A 19,000-nucleotide genomic window follows, 5' to 3' on the forward strand; every position below is an offset into this window, starting at 1 on the left:
TATCCCATAAGCTTATATTTGTTTCAGCAACTTCATCTTTTCATTATTCACTGCATCTTCACCTTTTTCTGTTGTCACATTCAGAAAGTTGAACTGGGATAATTAAAACAGCTTACAACGTAAAAGAAAGATGTAGAAATTCAAGATAAGTGACATTATGCAGTGAAATTTAAATTGATATGATTTTTTGTTGTTATAAATTGTAAATTGCTGTGATCAACTGTTTAAGGACCAGTTAAACACTAGATTTGTGCAGCCCAGAAGAAGCAAATGTGTGCTATGCTGTGGTGTGAGTTTGCTTTGTTTTCCCTGATCATGTTTGCCTTTTATGACATGGTACATTAATTTTTAATATATATAGCAGTTGAGCTGTTAATAGGTAAAAAAACATATAAGAAAAAAGAGATAGGAGCAAGCAAATATTTCTCATAAATAAAAGTATTTTCAAAGAAAAACATTTAAGAGAAGCTAGAAAGTGGCAATAGCATTCTGTAGGTTTACAGCTGTTTCTGCCTGTCTAATCTTTTTACCTGAAGTTATTGTGGTAACTGTGGTGTTGCCTGCCATAGGTGATCTTGAACCAATAGCCTCCTTATAATTATCTTTAATTTAGATAGATTTGGCTTCCATTTCATACTCACACATGCACACACCCAGTTCTTTCTCCTGCTCTTTATTTGGGAACAGGCTGAAAATGTCCGTTCAATCCTCACAATACCTGTGTCCTTTAGGTGGCACATCTGCACAGCTGCTGTCAGGTGCTGGTACCCACATTGATTGTCAGACCTGCTTTTCCTTGGAGAGATCCTGGCAGCAGGAGAATTCTCTGGAGAGGAGGTGGTGACTAATTCTGCCCTCATATGAGCACATTTCTTAGGTGCTCTGGTCATGTGGATAGAAACTCACCAAACCTTTGTTGTGAATTGGTGAACATGAGCCAGCTCTGTGCTGATGCTGCTGTCTCACCCCTTTAGCTCTGAGTTCAACCCAAGCTGCTATGATTTGCCCCTTGGCATTGGCTACTGGTCTGGGTTTGATGTCAAATTAAAAGAATTGTGCAGCTGTTGTTGGGATTGAAGAGGCAGTTTAGGTCTGTCCTTTGTGTGTTGTGGGATGTTAAGCACAGGGGCTGGGTGAGCGGAAAATGGCACTGAAGCCAGACTGGACTGCAGAACCTTGTCCTTGGCTGTAACAGAATTGCATGTGGTGATCTCTGTGGCTCGTTGAGGGCCTGATTGCTTTGCTTTTGAGCCCTGAGCAGCCCTGGTGAACTGAATCAATTTATCTTTTTGTGAGAACATGTGGCTTGAATTCCTGATTCTCTGGGCATGTTTGTGTTTGAGCTGATATTAGTCTGGCTCCAGATAGAGAAAACAGGGGCTCTGAATGGAACTTAGAGAAGAAAGGAATGAAGCGTCTTTCCTTCTGTAATTCTATGCTCAGTTCAAGTAATCAGCAGAGGAGTTAAGAATTAAAACACTTCTCTTTCTTGTTGGTGGTTTTTATAATGTGGAATGTATATTTAGAATAGTTTATATTGGAAAGACCTTTAAGATCATTGAGTCCCACCATTAGCCAAGCACTGCCCCTAAATCGTGTCCCCAAGTGCCACATCTGCACATTCTGTATTTGGATATAGGATGCTGGTGTACTTAGAATGTATGAAATATGGGACTTGCTTATCATGTCACTGAGAATTCATTTTATGTACTGTCAGTTTTAAAATAGTCTCAGATTTTCCAGATGGAGGAAGAGTGAATAAAGTAAAAAAAAAGAATAATAAAACCTTAATCACTGGCACATCACAATCTGGCAATAACAGTACTATTTATTAGGTGGAAAGATAGAAAAGTTCCATTTGCAAAGCAGCAGACTATGTATTCACATTTTTTTACTGCTTGCATTGCAGTGGATCTAAATTTGATCAAGTATCTTTGTCATTGAGAGGCAATAAATGTTTCCCCACTAATTGTTTCTAATGCATTTCTTTTAATTTATTGTGGACATGAGACTTGGAAGCACTGAAAGTTGCTCAGATTTCATGAAAGAGCTGGAGCAATGTTGCCTTGAAATAAAACAGTCATGTTGAGTTCCTAGAGGAAGAAGTGTATTCCCTGAATGCATTTTTTCCAAACCAGCTCTTTCATATATCTGAGGTTTTTAAGACCATTTTCTCTAGTATTTGTTTACTTGTAAGATGATTGACTTTATTATTTTTCTGGGACCATTGTGTATATATATATATATATATATATATATATATATATATATATATATATATATATATATATATATATAGACTTTGAAAATATAATTGCATTGACCAGTATAGATTTAATTTTTAAAAGTAAGTTGTCTGAATTTGGAAGCACCTAACTTTGGAAACCTGCTATGTTCTGTAGAAAGAATCATGGTAGAATGAGAGTGTGTAGTTAATGTGTCCTTTTTAAAGAGAATATTTGTAGTTCCAGAATACCAATTACATTATTGGCCCTGCAGAAGAACTGAAAGGTGATTGCCTGAATTAAGGTGACATTGGGCGGGAGTGTGATCGAATTTAAGTTCCCTCTTACCAAACCCAATTGGTAAGCCCTTAGAATCTCCAAATAAATACTTGTGCTTTAAGGTCAGCCCAGACCTCATGGATTGCCTTTCCTTTCCCTGATAAAAGCAGATGCAAGCATGCCAAATTGCTTTGCTCCGGCTTAACCCCAGCACTGTTTGAATTCATAAATGCTACAAAAGGAAAGCTTATTACCGCATGCGACGGTGAAGTGGGAAAATGTCATGCCTACCTAATCTATTTCCTGGGAAGGGGAGAAAAATCTTTTTATTCTTTTACTAAGACCTGGGGAATAAAGTAAGGACTGGATGTGATGCTGATAATCAAGGATTGTCTTTCATATTTTGAATTGATATCAACCATATATTTTCTGTTGTCTGTGATATATTTTCTCAGAAATGAGACAGTAAAGGAACTTTTTTATGTATTGAATAATATACTGTATTTGAATAGTTTTTATTTTTTAAACTTATTTTACTTATTTCTTTACTATTAAGCAGCTGTTTCTCTGAAGCTCTTGCTTTAAGGATAAATTGTTTAAACACTGACACATTATTTAGCAGATGAAACAAAGCAGTGCTGCATTTGGGCTGTATATGGTAACTATAGCAGTTTTAGAAAGGGCATCAATGGGAGCTTTGCTCTGAATTGATAACAAGTATATAGTTTTAAATAACTTGGACAAGAACAAAACACTCCTAAAATAGAGTGCTTGAGGGGAAAGTAGGTTTTCACACTGTAAACAGTGTTCTTTGAAAGCTGGGAGAAGGAAAAAAATACTGTAGCACAGTACAGTAAGTTAAATCATTACATTAATTGAACATTTGTCTATTTGCAGTGTTTTTGCTTTGTGGATGTCAGTAAGATGAATGGTTGAGAAAGGAAGTGAAAGGGAAGTAGTAGTGGGTAAGGCTCAAAACAGAGTAATTAACATTCATAGGCTGTAAATTGTGGGTAATGTGTTAAGTTCACTTTCCTAAAACTGGTTTAGTGGTGTTGTAAACTGCTACCTGTAAATGACTTAGCAAATCTACAAACACATCTTTTGTGATAATATATTCCTCAAGTTTTGAATGAGGATGACTGACATCTTGTGTTCTATCAATGAATCTTCTTTTGTTTCATCATAAACATTTCACAAAATTTTACTTTATTTCACAAAATTTTACTTCATTTACTGCATCTAACAGGTGTTGAATACTTTTCTTTTGGAAGGTAGTGCTTAAACCTGAATGCCTCTCGATGTGGTTCTAAGCCTAAAATAGGGCAGATACTTTTTAAGCTATTTAGTAGACAGTCTATCAGCCCAATGAGATACTGACAGGATTTTATAGGATGCAGATGGTGGAGGAAAATGTAGTATTTCACTGTTACTGTTTTGTTTCTGATGACAATCCAGTTATTAAGTTGCTGGTTTTCTCTCAAAACATAGCATGTGGCTACCTAATTAGATTGCTTTAAAGCCTGTTGTAAATGCTGATATGTTTCTTAAAATCCTTTTGCCTTGGGTTGCTGTTGTTAAAGGCTGACTTCTCAGTCTTAGAAAAAAGGCTTGTTCACTGGGCTAAACATGAAAAATGCATTATGCTTGATGTTCTGCTTGATGCTCTTGGTTAAAGTGTAATGTGCAACAGAATTCTCTCGATTTTGTGGCTCTTGAAGCTGTAGCTGCTGGGCAATAATGGCAAAAAGGTCCTCTGATTACAGTTATAGGGACTCTACTTAATCATCGTTGGTAAGAGATTAAACTTTAATAATTCAATTAAAGCTTTTGATGCAACTTTTTAAAAAAGAATATCAGTAATGAAAAAACTTGGTCTGGATAAGTGTGTGTTATTTGACACTGCAGACAGCATTGTTTTTGTACAGCATACTGCATATATATTTTACTTTATTTATATTTTAAGGGTTTTCATTTAATGAGGTACTTGAAGAAAATGGAAGGATTTTTTAAAATATGCTTTAAATTGTCCATGGATGAAACCTACCTGTCCCAGGCTTCACTGTACACTTTTAACTACTAAAAAGGGAACCCACACTTCTGTGTAAGAGCAGTAGCACTGAAATATAATTTTAGGGAATTGCTTATTTAAAGGCACTCAAAGGCAGTTGCAGAGAAGTGAAATCACCAAGAAGATTTAGCATAATCAGGGTAAACACAAAACTAAAGTTTGAAGCTATTCAGTTGTCTTGTGAGCAAAAGCAGATCCCAAACTGGCATGTATTTATTGTTTTATTGATAATACCTCTGAAGAAGAGCTACTGAAATGCATCTTTAACCCCACATCACATTTTTGTATCTCAGTCTATTATTCATTTTCAAATTATTCAAAGACTTTCTCGGAATCTCTGCCAGTCATCTCAAAGAAATTATGTGAGCAAGGAAGGTGGAAAATAATTTGTTTGTTCCAGCTGCTGTCCTGGAATACTGTGTCTGGTGGCTGCCTCAGTCCCAGGTGAGCTGAGTGCTTGCACTGAGTGCTCAGGAGTGGCTTCACTGTACAGAAACTCAAACTTGGGTTCAGTGCCACAAAGTGAGGATGACTTTTGGCCATATTCCTGTTATGAAATGTCGAAGTCTTTTTGCCCTTTGAAGTGTTGGTACTAATGGTTAGAGCACAGAAGCTGCAGTAGCCAATTGATTATTTTTTCCAATATCAGTATTTTTTATTCTGCACGAGGAACATAAATCCTTACCATAATTCACACGTACAATTTAAAATAATAGGCAAACCTGTTAACCTGCAGGTAGGTGAACCTGCTTATTCTTGTTATCCTGTGAAAATGAGATGTTGAATAAGACAGCAGTAATCAAAACCTATTATGTTTTATGCTACTTGAGTCAATACTTTATAAACATTTGTTTCAGTAGATTCCTCCAGTTAATGCTATGGTAATACTAAGCATTGTTGCTGTAACTGTTTAAAGAGTTTCGCAATCTGAATTTCTTCCAGGAAAATCTCTGCTGATTTCCTGGACAATGCTGAAAGATCCCAAAAAGGACTTGCCCATTTCTTATGTGTTCAAAGACTCATTATAAGAATAAAAATTTAGTGATGAATACAGAATTCCAATTTAATTGGAGAGTAGTAGAATGCATTTTTTTTCCCTCTTCTAACTTAGAAACTGATTTTTTTGGTTTTTTTTTTTTCCTACCTGACAAAAGGTAATTTAAGCCAACTAGATTGTACATTCAAAATGTACAGAAGTTTGGTCCTATTTACTGAGTATTGCTCCCTGGGTATATCTCAGCTTCCCCTCACAGGACTGACAGATGCCTAAATGTAAGAGATTGTTCTTGTCATGGGAGGCACTGACACAAATTCAGCTGTGTGGGTTGTTGGCTCTGTCTGATGTTGTCCCTTCTAATGCTACTGAACAAATCACCTTGCACAAGGTAAGCAGCATGCCCTGTCTGCCTTTTATTGAAAGCTGTTTCTTCTGATCTGTCATGTCATGATGTCCTGTTTGAACAGTGTTCTTGAACAGTCTTGTGTTCAAGCCAAACTTTCACAGCAGTTTTCTGTTGCAGAGTGATCTCCTATGCAGCGTTTGACTGTGGAATGGTATCAAAGGGCCTGTTCACTGCAACATGAAAGGCTGTTACCTGCTGTGACTAAACCATGTTAAATTGTTACAGACATGCAGGTGTACCGTGTGTTGGCAGGAGTGTTCGAGCATAAATACCTTTGTTCAATCACCAGGTAATGAAACCAGCAAACTTGATTTGTCTCCTTCGTGTGAATTAAAGAAACAGATTGACTAAGGGAGATATTGCTGAAGGAGCATTGACTTCTGAAAAGGTTCTGTCTTCCCTTTGAAATATATTTTGTTCACTATATTTTATGGGTTTTCTAATTACATGTTGTTCAGAAGAGGTTTATTGTAAACTCTGCATGGCGTGCTCACAGTTGTATTGAAAGAGAATGTGATAAGCTACAGCTTTGTTGAACTAATTAAGTACTTCCTGGCTTTGTTAGTCTTCAGAAAACCTGACAACAGTTGTATTGTACTTTCCCCTGTATGTTTTGAAAAAGCTGTATTGTAAATGATACAAGGACAATTTTTTTGCTAGAGGGGTACCTTCTGTTGCACTGTTGACCCTGATGGAAAAGCTAAAAAAGACAGCTCTGGTCGTTTTTTCTCATTATCAGCTGCCTAATTAAGTATTTCCCTATGCACATTGAACAATAAAATCATTTTGTAAAAGTGTGAGAAGGAAGATGTTCCTGTTGACACTCTTGGTCTAGGAGAAAAAGTGTTGGTAGAGAAATCTGCTCTCCGAAGGAGGAAGAAGCATTAACAGTCTTCAAGAGAACTTCTGGAACAAATACAGGTATGGGCAGCCCTCTTTCTTGGGAGGGGACAGTGTGAATGAAACTTAAAAAAGTCATAATGGCCTATGGATTCTCTGTACACTGGAGTGTCCATGCTGCAGAGTGCCACGTTTGAGCTTGAGTTCCCAGAGCAAGCTGCCATGGGTAGGGATGAGATGTTCACTTTTATTAGAGCTGTATTCTAGTCAAGGCTTTCCCTAGGTGTTTTAGAATAAGTAGGATGTACTTGGGATGTGAAAATGAGATGTGGGTTTGCTTGAGAATGCAGTTCAGAGCATCCTGGAGTTTTTTTATTACAGTGATGATGTTTTTAATGTTTTGGTAGACACAATGAGGTGGAAGGAGCAGAGGCAAAATACAGTGATCTTCAGTAAGATGAAATAGAGTTAATAATGTATTCCTCTACTTGAAAAACTTTGGAGAAATTTTTCAGAAGATATTTTGATGAGTTCAGAGAGAAGTTGGTAGTATCATTAAATAAGTTGACAACTTCTGTAATCAGCTTTTTGGTATTATAGCTCAAGGGAAAGTCAATAAACTTTGATTCCCAGCATTAATGTAATTATTTTTCCTCTCTTTTTTTTTCTTTTCTGGCTCCTTCTGCAGAAGACTGCAGTAATGTAATATCAGATGGCCAAAAGCAATTCAGTGTTCAGAAAGGCAGTGTCCCCTAGGATGACGTACAAATGTAGGAAGACTGGGGGTGGAATAAATCATTTTCTCTGATCTTGTTAGGGATGAAATTATTATAGAGAAGCGAATGTAATTCGCTGAATATTCTGTGAGATAGAGAAGTATGAAGCTCCTTTGATTATCAAAGGTATTTTTTAAAGTTTTTTTTTGTTTTCCCCTCACCCACAGTATTTTCCTTACACAGTACACAAAAGTGTGTTCTCATTGCCACTTGTTTTGGTAGCTGTAATATCCTACTTTAAGTCAGCTGCTATACTGATATAAGTCAGCTGCTATATTTTTGTTGATGGGTAATTGGACTTTAATTTTTATCTTCTCCTGACCTTAGCCTAGTGAGAAATTACTTCAAATGTTTCCGTGAAAAAACTTGCATTGTTTTTCATATTATTTAATTATTCTCATAATAATGTATTGAATTTCATTCTCATAAGAGAATACAAGACAGGTGAGATGAGTGAATCATTACAATATAAATGCCCTGGTGAATAGTATAGGCCAAAGAACATGCAAATTGACCTAAACCCACAAAAGCTTGGTCAACCTCCTGTGATAATATTCTTTTTTAAGGAAAAAAAAAAAAGAATATTAAAGGTAATGTAATGAATCTTTAGAACAAACCTTTCCATAAGTTAATCATCAGTGTGGTTATTTGAGGCTGACCAACAACATTCAGTTGTGTCAGGTGCAGCATTAAAGGTGTGATTTCAGGTGTGAGGTAGCAGCTGTGGTTGTGTAGATCTGATTTCAGTCATATAAACAGGCAGTAGCTCGTAGCCAGCAGAGCTGACTGGTTGCAGTGTTTTCTCCTTGTAAGTCTGCCCTGAAGAGTCCAGCACCAGCACTAAGAACTTTAATTGGGCAAGTACAACTCTATCTAATTTTTTAACTTTTATAGTCTGGGTTTTGAGGTGTATTGTTTTCCAGTTTAGGCCTGAAGTTGCTTAGAATGATCAGTTACTGTTATAAAGAAGTAATGTCCCAAGTGCTTAAATTTAAGGGTAAAAAAAGATATACCCAACTGACTGGAGTATTCATGTTCTAATTTGGGGAGAGATTTGCTTTTGAATTAGGTGGACGCTTTTTTAACTTGTGAATTCAATGAACGGTAAGAGATACTGAATTTACTGCTTGGTGGTTACTCTGTAGTTATTCCCTGGGTAAATATTTGTAGAGCACAACTAATATAAGATGTTTTTCTCTGCACTTCCTCAACTTAAACTTACAGACATCCAGAGAATCAGTAGAGTGTGTCATGGTTGTTCTCCCCTTTGTCTATCTTAGTAACTTCCCCAGAAAAACAGTCTTAGAACCTTGTCAGTACAGAGGAACAGGTTTCACAAGGCAGTTACAGGTTTGGATGATGTACCTGAACATGTCTTATAAATTCCACTAATGTGCATTATTATACAGTGAGAATTTGGTGACCTGTGGTAATTGTATTGTGTGATCTTTCAAAAGGAGGACCAAGTTCGCATAATTGGCTTAGGTACTTTGAAAAATGGGACTTTTTGATGTTTATCCTATACAACTGATAGGTTCTGGCATTTAATAGGGAAAATATTTTACTATGTGTAAAACTGAACCTGAACAAAGTAATCTAAATGTTCCTTCCTTATGGTTTCTCCTTGATTTTTTCTTATTTCCGTTTTGGAAGAAACTGGTAATCAGAGTAGCAGAACTCTGGCTGATAAGACCTGTTTCATGTAGCTGTAAGTAGGGGTACACTTTGAAATGCTGACAGGCCTTGCATAAACGGCTGATTTTTCTTGTCCCATGGCAAGAAAGCAAGATCATGCTGCTTTATTATTGAGGCAGGTCCTTGGTAGTGTAGCTAGATCTTAACGAAATTTACCAAATGGAAACTTCATTTCTGCAGTAGTAAAACTGTTTTGAACTTGTGTTATTGTTGTGCGTGCTTTGTTTTTCTTGTGTCACTTTCTTAAAATGGTTGGTTTGTTTGTTTTTTCAGAAGGTTTTCAACTAATTTCACCTTTCCTGAGCATATATTTTACCCTTTGAAGTTATCATTAGAGTATTTCCTTTGGCAGTATATTTTATTGGAGCATTATCAATGCAGCTGAGACACTGAAAAATGTGGGAGCCATGGGCACATGAGGCTTGCCTGGTAGTTTTGTGTTAGTAATAGGATTTTTTAGTGGTCTTAGGTAGAGACAAGTGTCAGTAATGTTTACCTTGGCAAAAACAAGGCACTGGGAGTAGAATAAGCCATAAAGAGAGTATGAAGGTAATACATGATAGTAACGATGATGCTTATTAGCAGATGACACATTTGCATGTGAAACAGATTGGATAAAGAGCTGTCCTGTACACTCTTCTTCTGGAACAGCCAGTGCCAGTTGATAAATAAGTATTTAATGGGCTTAATGACTTTTTGCACGATTTCTTGAAGAAAGTCTGTGGTTACAGTTGATGATAACATCACAGGATTATTTTGTGTAGTGACTTGTGTTTTCTTCTCAGGTATGTGTATATAGAGATCATTAAACTTCTATTCGTGGTGCAAACATTTACATAGGTTCAAAATCCTGAATGACCAAGCAAATTTTATAGTTTGAAGTAATCTTCCACAGGCAGTTGACTGTATGACTAATAGAATTACATATGCGTAAAATTGCTTTTACTGGAGAAGCCAAAATGCAGAATAATAGCTTGTCAAACTGTCATTTGCCAGTGAGAGTGTAGATTTTGTAGTCCAAATTAGGTTGTGTTCTTTTTCTTTTTGTCAGGTCACATTCTAATAACCATATTGTGCATTAAACCCTGTGATTATCTGAACACTTGACAGATGGTAGGATGTTAATTTATATGTAAGAGACAGTGATTGCCTGTGTAGCAATGGCATTCAACAAAATATGAAATGTCAAAATTCCCTTTTTTTGTTATGTCTTCACTTATTTCAGCAAGGTAATTCTAGCAGAGGGATATTTTGTGTAGCTAAACATGTGCTTCATTTACTAGTGTTAATAGATTTTGGAGTTTTGAATCTTAATTTTTATATTGAGAGGTGTTTACATCATGGTCTAGTATACAAGAAAATTGTAGATTACAGTGAAAGAGAAGAGGTTATTATATTTATGAATCTACAGTTTTTAATATGCATGTGTTTTAAGGAAAATGAGATTACTTTTAGGTTTACTTAAGAGTTACTATGATATCCCTGAGCTGGGTTTATGATAACACAATTGTCCTAACTTAGACCAGAGTTACAGTAATTGTTATCAAAATGAGTAGTTAGTTGCTCCTAATATCTTAATTGTAATCTTAATTTGTGTAAAATGTCATGGGAAAAAATGTGTTTGAACCCAAAGGGTTTTGCCTTTTTTCTGGATTTGGGAGAGTTGAGGCTGTAACATAGAGCTGAGCGAGAAGTGTAAAAAGTGGCACAGTTCAGCACCACACACTCTATGAAACTTGAAATAACTTTGTGAAGCTGCACTACAGATACCCAAAGAAACAAGCTAAGGTTATAGTTTCCTTTAACAGTGCTGTTTTCAGAAAATTCTTTCTACCTTGAAATCTTGTCAAGGCATTCCTTATTCCCTTCAGTTTATTGTATACAATTCCTCTCTACCTGTGGTTCACAGGATTTGCTTATCTGTTACAGATTGCTTATCAGTGTTACTCATGTTATCTGCTGGACCTTCAACTAAATGGTAGCACCTTTGAGTTGAAAAACTTTTCTGAGTCAAAATCCCCAGGATACTTGTCTTTTGAACAAAGAGTTTGTTGTTCTTCAGTACTGAGGAAAAGAAAAAGAGGAGGCCAAGTATTTAATTTGCTTGAGACAGTTTTCCAGCAGAAGCGAGTTGAGGTAGAAAATCCCAAGTCTTAATGATGTATTTTTGCAGTTCAATTGTCTTTGGCTGAGACATCATTATTATGCATTTATAATAAATCACTGCTGTATTTAGGTATTCAGTAACTCTTGACTTATGAAAGAATATGTTCCTTATTAATGTTCCTTAATCACTAAGAAAATTAGTTTTCTGTAAACTGTTGCAGTGCAAGAAAGGAGTCATCAAGCCCTAGAGTGGTAATTACTTTGCTTGTGCCACAGCAGGGTTGTGTTGCTGTTTTCAGTGTGTGGGAAGGGCTGTGAATTGGTACTTCCAGAGTGCAAACAGCAAAGATCATTTTTGTTGAGTGTGTAAGTCACACCAATTCCTTACTGGCTTTCATGCTTGGGGAAAAACGTGGTCATCAGTGTAGTCAATATGTGTTATGACAATACTTAGTATGGAAATATTGTCTCTGAAGTATAATTTTGTTTAGGAAGAACATGTACAAGAATTTCTCAAGCGAAATAGGTTGTACTTCATAGGCTGCTACTTTAAGCTGAATGTTGTAACATCTCTCACCTTGTAGGTTTTGCAATGAACTCCTTCCTGTTACAATCTTGTCTTGAAGGCAGATAAGAATCAGGGAGTGAAATTATAAAGTACAGTGAAATATTTCAATATTTGCTGTGGAGCTACATTGGAAATGAAGTTTACAGCTTTGCAGTCAGAAGTGGTTTTTGTGTTATGGATTCTGGTGAACTGGCGGACTCTTAAGTAGCTCTTCAAAGTTGATTGCAATGTTTGTGGCTGCTTTGATGAGAATCTGGGTTCTATAAATGCATAGTGATAATTCTCTATGTAGCTGAAAGAAGAGATGTAGTATGTGGCCTGTTTTGTTATTTTTCTTGTGATTTTTGATGTGGTGTGGAGTATAGTTTCAGTGCACCTAAAGTCACTTGAGTACTACTTATGAAGTGACATTTTACTTGACAGTGAGGTGTGTTTTCAAATAGGAATTATGTTGCAAAGTACTGTTTGAAATACTGAGCTTGTTTCTCTTTCTACAGTCTATCCATCTAAAGATCTCTCAGCATTTCATAAGCATTAATGAAATAGGCTGCACTGCAAGCCAGGTATTATCCCAATTTCACAGATTGCAGGGAGGTTAATTAACTTGCCCAGAGTCACTCAGTGGTCTGTGATGAAAATTGGTTTCTATTTAAAAATGGATTTGTCATCTCATGCTTTAGCCATCAGGCTGTGCTTCCAAAATAATATTTGTGGTTGCAAATAATGTTTGACTTATTATATACCGTATATACCATAAGCTTTGTCTATGCACAGAATTGAGTAGAAGTGACCAAATCAGTTTTAACTCTACCTTTGTACATTGCAGCTGAATGGAGTTGGGTTTGAGCTGGATTTAATCTAAAAGAAATTTAAACCAGGTGAATAGAGGCATAGACTTGGCATTAAATTTGTTTAATATGCAAATCTGTGCTAGTTTATGTCAAAGGGCCCAGTAAAATTAATGCTCCTTATTGGTCTGAGCTTTTAATAGAAGCATTATAATTTCACTTAATCTGGTTTAACAGAAATATCATTATTTGAAAAGTGAGGGGAAAAGTCATTTTTCAAATAACTTTAGAATTCCATCAGGCATGTGACCTGTTAATTCCTGTTATTTCAGTTGTATAGCCACCACATTTAATTAAAAAAAACCCATAAAAATTAGTTTCCTGTTAAGTGTTTTTACTTTCATTAATGAAACATACAAATTCAGCTGGAGAAACTTATTAGTTTTAAGCTATAAAACTTTATTTCTGGGAGAATCCTTCTCTATAGCTTTGTTGGCTTTGTAGGAAAGCAAGTAATTTAGGAGAGAGGGCTTTATTTTTCTTGATTTATAGCCTTATTTTTCCCTGGTTCTTTACCCAAGTATGCAAATCTGGTTGTAAAAGTGTTGATGCTTGGGTCTTAAGAAACCTGCAACTTCTTCACACTCCCACTGTTGACTCTTTATGTGTCCTCTGACAGGTCATTTCAGCTGGTTTTAATATAGTTCCTGGGTTTAGAAAATTGGCATGATGCTTATGAAATGCTTTGAAAACTTGAAATATGTTTTGATTGGGAAAGTATTAATTTTATTATAAAAGCATAGGAAGCTCTTCAGAACGAAGTGATCTTTGGTTTTGACTTTAGGTGTAATCTAGTAAATCCCAGCTAAATGCAATTCTGTTTAATGAAGAAGAATGGAATTCATCATCTAATTAACAGCACTTGACTTTATGCACCAAAATGCCTGATTTTAAAATAGTTATTTCTTTCAAGTTTTTATTTTAGGGCGTAAACCTTTTTTTAAAATGGCACATAAATGTCACCATATAATTGCTGATTACCTGTAATGCATCACCTATGTAAGGCATGCAGTTGTGGATCTTTTCTTTGAGCATTGCTGCATCTAAGGTACTGCAGTAATGCATAGGTGAGTGCTAAATTTAAACTGATTTTTTTGCCATCTTCAAATGCAGTAAATCTTTAGCATCTACATTAATACTTTCAGAGATATATATTTTTTTAGAAATAAGATGTTCAATGAGCCTTTTGGTACTTCCTCCTCGTTATCCCTCCTTTCACATTCCTTGATTTTATTTGAAGGCCAGCATCTATTGGTAGCTCACCAACTGAAGTTTCCCTCAGTTTCTTTCTTTATTTTTTTTGTCCAAGCAATGAGCAAATTTCTAAGACTGTTCTGAAGGTAGTGGTGTACTTAGTGCTGACAGCAAAAATCTGTCTCTTCGCTTGTATCTAATTTCCATAAGGACACTGTGGCCTGTAAGTGCAATACAATATAAATAATGCAACATGCCAACCAGGAAAAAGAGTTTGATTTAATTAATGTTCATCCAACACATTAGTCCTTCATTACATATAATTACTTGGGGACTCAAAGTAGGCACAGCTGTAATATGGCTGGTGTTAAAGTTGAGATTTCTCAATAATGCATTTCATAGGTTACTTTTTCATGTTTCCTTCAAGTTCCCTTCTCTTAGTGTTGTGCAGAAAATGACTTCAGTTAGAAGTGGATTGACCAGGGAATGTTTAGTCTTGCTGCCACTCAGATGTCTGGGAGAGCAGACAGAATTGTTCTGTTACAGGGATGTTAAATTTATAGCAGGTAAAAGCTTTCTGTGTTTGTCAGGAGATTCCTTGAACACAAAGTGATTGCACCCTCAAGGCAAAGAGCCTCAACGAAAAGTGGCTGTACACAAATACAAACTAAATTCTTAGCCAAACAATTCCTAAACTTCAAGAACATGTTGCAAAGGAAAGCAGAGTGCCAGCCAAAGGCATATGTCAGGATTTGTCTAATTATATTTGTACTGTACATCAGAGAAGAAAGTTATGTTTCACCACAGTATTTAACTTCATAGTATTTGTAGTCTTGGTCTTAAACTGCATTGTTGAAAGCATTTATTTGTCACTTTTTGTACATATGGATGCTCTGGCAAAGGGACTTAATGATCTGCACTTGCATCCAGCTAATGCTCTTCACTGTAAAAGAAATGTCCAGTCAGGTAGAAAATTGTTCTGAGTAACCTGGCCATGCTGAGAACAGAATTTGCTGAGAGTAGTACCCAGGTTTTCTGTGAACAGAAGTTCAGTCTCTTCTGTTGATTTATTCCTGAACAGAAATAAATTTTGTGTGATATTCTCAAAAAAAAAGGTGCCACTGTTGAGGGAATAGATATTCAGGTAACACTGTACATCTGTAGGTAGGAAAATATTCATTGGTTGTGTATTGCCTGATAACAGGGTCAGGTTTGTTATAGCCCTGTGTTCTCTTAATATTGCCTTCAAATATTTTCATCATTTGATCATTGGTGTTGTCTATGCCCCAAAATGTGACATTGTGTCCCAGGTCAGTTAGATGCTGTTGAGAATTTATTTCAGGTTTCTGTAGATATGTTTGAGTGTCTTGTCAAAGTTGGAAATCAAAGGGTTAATTATTATTATTATTGATCTTGGTAACTTATTTCATGCTTCTTTGTAATTGCTGAAGGTTAAAGACTGGTAAAAGACTGTAATTACATTTATCTTATAATTGTTCTTACTTTGCTATGTGGCTGTTTTGGTACTCTCATCTATCATGTCATGTCTTTTGATCAAGACTCTTAACACTTCTGCCTCTTTCTAGGCACAGTGTTTAGCCTGGGAGAGTTTACTGATTGTCCTTGGCTCCTTTCACATCCAGGAGGGGGAGAATCTGCTGCAGTGACTTTGAGCACCTCCAGCACAGCTCACCTGGCTCTGCTGCCTCCAGGCGCTATAAAGGGAGCTGTGCCTGACTAAAGACACACAGGTTGCTGTCATGCTTTAATGTTCCAGATTTGATTTTTGTTGTAAAGTGAGGAAAGTGACGTTTTTAAGACCAGGCTCATAAGGTTCTATTATGATTTGACACTTGTTTTATAAAATATTTTTGTTTTAGTTAGAGAAACTGCTCATCAACTGTGGGGTTTGAGGTCACTTCTGCCCAGATTTGCAGCATGTCCCAACTTAATGTATTCACATAATAAGCATGATATAAGACTTGGCATAACTGAGAAGGTCAGAACTTGTGACTTGAACTTGAGTTCTGGCAGTTCAGAGGATGTGATGCTTGGACTTGTTCTGAATGTGCTGGATTGTGGGGTTTTTTCCTGGTTTGGTTTTTCTTTTCCCCTGGAGAACAGTAGTAAATAATGATGAGTGTCTTTTCAGTGATTTCTGAAGTAAAGATGAAAATTCTCCAAACTTTGACTCAAATAACTGGTGATAATAGCCTTTCTTTTGAATGGCAGGAAATACTTTGATCATAACTTGATTGAAAAACATAAGACTCAAAATGCTGCTCTAAATTTTACTGGTGCTTTGTGCAAGGAATGAATTACTGGTGATAGACTATACTAATTGTTTATTTTGAGAAAAGAAAATTAATTTTTTTTAGTTAAATTTTATTGGGACTAAATTTTACTTGAAGTTGTGGTACATGCAATTTCTAAGACATATGTAAATGAACTCATTAGTGCACAGTCATATTGAAATCTATTTTGGCCCTGGGATAATTTGTCTTTTCAAAGCACAACATGCCATTACTGATTCTGAAAAATATTTTTCTTTTTCTTTCAATGTGATACTATTTCTTCATTGCATCATATATATATAGCACCCAACCATAAGGGAGATGTTTTCTTTCCTCTCCTTTATATTTTCAAATATATGTTCAAACAGACTTCCAAGTTAATCTTGCAGTTAGGCCAGTGGAGAGAGCAGAGTAATGTGTGGTGACAGGCAAAGGGATGAGGGGGGAAAGGGTCCTTCTGAGATGCTGCTGGGATTGCATTTATGGACTCATCCCAGGGGAACTACTTGGTATCCAAAGCAAGTAGGAAAGTGCTTGCAGAATTGGCAGCTGAGTGCAAATAGAATATTTTATGTGGCACTTCAAATATTGTGATAAATTTGCTCAAAATAAATCTATGCTTTCTACAGTCATTTTAGGTTTTGTTGATGCTAAAATAAAATCTCAGTGTGCTCAGAAATTTGTATTTACCGTGAAACATGTAAAGTTCATTTTCTACACTTGTGCTAATTCTTTTTCTGATCTGATTTTACAGAAATAGTTGTATAAAAGTAGCAAAATTTGGTTGTACTATTACTCTGCTATAGTATTTGGTTGGAGTTTTTATTTCTGTCTTAGTTTTGTTTTTTGTTTCAAGAAAAGTATCTGAGTGGCCTAAAAAGCTGAACGGTGCAAATATAAGTGGATTGATTCACAGCTTTTGGATCCTGCTAATGCCCTTCAGGGTGCTGGATTTGTACAATATTTGTTATTGGTCTGGAGTGGATCTTCAGTAACAGATTAATGTCTTTAAGAAAGGCAGGGTTTAAAGTTTGAAGTGTTTATGTGGATATAAACTGTGTTTTTCAGTTTTTTGTGTGTAACTGTTTGGTGTCCTTGTCTCTCTCCTCCTCTGAGATGTGTTTGTGAGATAATCTGATGGATGTAATCAGAGCCCACCAAAACATTTGCTGGTTTCTGCTTAGAATCTCGCTGTGGGGGTTTGGAGAGGCCTGAGGCTGATCTGCACTGAGCTTTTTGTTGACAGACCTTGAATTGAGTTTGCTTTTCTATGACTTTCTTCTATAGCACTTAGATACAGGGATCACTTTAAAAAACAATGGCAACCAAATCCAGCAGAAACAACAAAGCTTTATCAAGTCATTCTAATCCAACATCAGAAAAAACCCCAAACAACTATGAAAATCATTAAATTTGAGGTCACTGTAAATGACCTAGGCCTGTGACTATGGAGGCCTTTTATCTGTTAAATTTGTTTATATAATAATAGATTATATATGTAGTATTCTAGTTTATAATTATAGTAGCTATTTTAGCTTTAGAGAACTCATAAGACTCTATATTTTCCTGAAACTTTAGTTTACTGAATGTGCCCTACCTTCTAAAATTAATCAGTCTTGCCATTGGAATGCAATTACTGGAAAGTGTGTTGGATGTTCTGGAGTTGCTTTGTGAAAAATAATTACACAAACCCTCAACCACCACCTCCTCCCTGCAAAAGCAAAGCAAAATAAATCCAACTCAAACCTTAATTAATTATTAACTAATTCATTTGGAAAGAAAAAACAGTTGAAGTATATACTCTAATGTGTTTCCTTTTGCCAGAGATCTTGACCTCTCTGGCATACCCGAGGTACCAGATGCAAGATTCTTAATGAGCAGAAAAAAAATTAAAATCAAATGGATTATATAGATTGTGGTTTAAGAAATTATACTGGCAGATGTTAAAAATATTCCTTGGAGTGTACAATTTGGTTGATGTAAATTATTTTTGTGGATTTAATGATCCATGGATAGTAAATGTTTCTCATTTGTTACAAATATCCTGTGTCAAATTGAGAATAAGCTGCTGTTTTGTTTTGCTTCATATTTACACAACGAATTTAGCTCCTTTTAACCCTGCTTAAAGAAATTAAGAAGTTGCCAATGGTGTTCATGAATTTTCAGAATTTCTATCTTATGTTCTTGAAATTTCCATGTAAGTCTCCCTTTTTCTAATTGATTATTAAAGTTACATTGAAAGCACAGCAAACATGACACAAAGAAGTAGTCTGTCTGGATCCTTGTTTTCTTTTCTAAGGGATATATGGAAAAAGAGAAAAAGACTGTGTCAAATATAATTTTGGGAAGGGATACAATCTGAAATTGTTTGAAATGCTCCTCTTTTTTGGGAAAAAAATCAGTTAGACTTGCTCTAGAGTACACAGTATTTTGATTATTGCAAATGGGATGTGATCTCAGGTTCACAATCTCTTAAGAACAGGATGAGTAGACAGAGCTGGTCCCTGGTAGTTGTTCTGTCATCCTGACCTTACCACTACTTTTGTTTCATTCTGTGAAAAACAATTGACTCCTTAAAGGCAATTTGATTAAAAAAACATTGGAATCAAAACTGGGCCATTGAAAATGGAATTCAGTCCTTGGTTGTGGTTCATGTTTCTTGTAACCTTGATATGGAGGCCAAATTCAGTTGTTTCAGTGT

General features: G+C 35.9%; 1 protein-coding gene across 3 annotated transcripts in view; it reads left to right on the top strand.

Moving 5' to 3' along the window:
• FHIT (fragile histidine triad diadenosine triphosphatase) overlaps positions 1–19,000 on the top strand; it is a 512,539-nt gene that overhangs the window by 16,859 nt on the left and 476,680 nt on the right. The window lies entirely within an intron of this gene.

The sequence above is a fragment of the Zonotrichia albicollis genome, chromosome 12 (genome assembly GCF_047830755.1).
Source record: "Zonotrichia albicollis isolate bZonAlb1 chromosome 12, bZonAlb1.hap1, whole genome shotgun sequence".
Lineage (NCBI taxonomy): Eukaryota > Metazoa > Chordata > Aves > Passeriformes > Passerellidae > Zonotrichia > Zonotrichia albicollis.